The sequence below is a fragment of the Lipotes vexillifer genome, unplaced genomic scaffold, assembly GCF_000442215.2.
Source record: "Lipotes vexillifer unplaced genomic scaffold, Lipotes_vexillifer_v1.1 scaffold477, whole genome shotgun sequence".
Lineage (NCBI taxonomy): Eukaryota > Metazoa > Chordata > Mammalia > Artiodactyla > Lipotidae > Lipotes > Lipotes vexillifer.
Genome location: NW_006770652.1, coordinates 2,529,470 through 2,531,866, shown reverse-complemented (window position 1 = coordinate 2,531,866; position 2,397 = coordinate 2,529,470).

Below are 2,397 nucleotides of genomic sequence, written 5' to 3'. Positions count from 1 at the left end.
GGAAAGAGTAAAAGCAGACATTTAATGAGGGAAAAGGTAGAAAGAGAAAAATATAAGGTGAAAAAAAGAAAAGTAAAAGGGAAACAAGAATAAAAAGGTGGGCATGAAACAGGGAAGAAGAAAAGAAGGACTGAGGATAACAAAGGAGACCAAACATTAGAAAGGACCCCACTTACAGCTTGAGCTGGGTGTCAGAAAAAGAAAGGAGTGAAAGAGAAAACAGAAATGTTGGAACAGAACAGATGGGGAGAGGGGAGATAAGAGTGGTAACAGGAAAGGCTTCATTTGCAGCAAGCCCTCTTTGTCTTTGAATTAGGGGAAGTTTACATCCAAAATTAACACCTCTGATCCTCTAGACTTCCTTCCCAATTTCTCCTATTGCCTTAGAGTCTGCCCCAGACTTGCCCCCTAAGGTTTGCCATGATGAGCTGTCTGACTTGCGTCTGGTCCGCTCTACCGACAAAGCCAAGAGGCAGTGATCCAATCTTCACTTCATTTTCCCTAAATACTCCAGCCATACTTATATTTACACCCTCTTCCTTCTCCAAACCGTCAGAAACCAGGAAGGGGAGCTGGCATTTCATTTTTTTAAATTATTCACCTTGACGACATCCCTCCCTCCCGCCTCCTCTGCGTTTTGGGGGGGAAGGGGTGTCAATTTAGAACGAGAGGACCAAACGATACAGTGCTGCAGGGGTATGCCGCTTTTAGGACTACAGATTGTCCTCCCCACCAAAGGGAATTAATCACCTAATCACTTGAAAACAAGAGAGAGGCTGGCTCTAGGTATAAAGTAGAATTAGGATTTAAAAAATACTTTTTCTTTTAAGCATTATCATGATTAAATTGCCTATTTGGTGCAAATAAGCCTCCCTCTTGGAGAAAGTCGAGAGACCTTAAAGGGCCCTCTAAGCAGATGAAGTGGACGGACCGCGAGCGTCTCCTCACGCGGGGGTGAGCTTGGGCCGCCGCCGCCGCCTCCGGAGTCACGAAGCCAGACGCGGCGCGTCTCCGCCCAGGACTCGGGAGACTGCAGCAGCGCTGCCGCGGCCCCGGCTGCTCCTGGAGGCTGGGAAGAGACGCGACTCCTGCAGACACGTGACCTCCTCCCAGCCGCCGCTTCCCGCGACCCAGATCCGTCCCCGGAACCCGCGCTCGGCGGGGCGGGCCGTGGGACACGTAGCGACGGCCCCAGTCCCTGCTGCGCCCCGGTGCGCGTGCATTCGGCGTAGTTCTCCCCTTGGTTCACGCGCCACTGGCAATAAAGAATGTTTCGGGGATCACCCGGGAGAATGCAGGAAGGAAAGACGTTTGGTTTGCCATCTATCTACCTGTATATAGAGAGATTAATATCTATTCTCTCCATCCCCGCCCTGGCAGACCCGAGCGGCGGCAGCGGGACCGGAGACCCGGGAGTCCCGCAGGACGCGCTTTCCCCCCGGCCTCCAAGGCCCCTTGCCGTCCGCTGTTCCAAGCGGCAGGGGCAGTGCGCAACTGCGGGCACCTCCCGGTAACTCTCACTAGCAGTGAGTCATGCTCCCGAGGTGGCTCTGGGGAAAGGTAGCCCGGCTGGTGCTGGCCTGTGCTTTCCCCGCGCCGGGCGCCGCGGCTGCAGGGCGAGCGCGCGCGCGCACGGGTTCCCCGCGCAGTGATGTGGCAGCAGCTGCAGGTCGGATCACGTTGCTGGCCCTGTGCTGGTACCCGTTTGAGACAAGATTAAGGAGGGAGGCTTTGGAGGTGCCAGCGGTAGTAAACGTGGGCTCTGCACACTCCCGGAGTCGCTTATCACACGAGGGGGGAGGGGGCGGGGAAGGCACGCAGCGCCACCCGGGGCGCGGCGGAGTTTAGCCAGCGAGTGATAATGCTGCATCGCTTTCCGCGGTAGCCCCTCTCGTGCCACCCCATCCTCTCCCCCTCCCTCCCTGCCGCGTTCCTCTGGGAGCTCCTGAGGCCCCAAACGTCGTCATCTGCGGCTGTGATTAGTGGCACCGCAATTCCGGCTGCTGCGGGAAGTTTGGGTGGCCCAGGGACACTGTGTGGCCGAAAGACACTTGGATTGCGACATTCTGACCCACTGGCTACATTTTCGTTTATTTTAAATCCTTCAGGGAGCGGATTTCAAGTTGTCCCCTTTCGGGGCAACCTCCAATCAGGGCTAAGGGGTCCGCGCCGGCAACCGAGCGGTGAGCAAACAAGTCTCCAAATTGTCCTTTGGGACTGAAGTTGACCCACCGCGAATTCTCTTTCTCTTTCCTTTTTCTGGTCCAAACCAATAGCACAGTCGGTGGAAAAGCAAAAAGCCACGTTCACGTTCCTGAACCGCAATGACGGACGGATTGAGGGAGTCGCACTTCCGAGACGAGGAAGCTCTGGCTGCCCTGCACCCCCCGGCGCCCC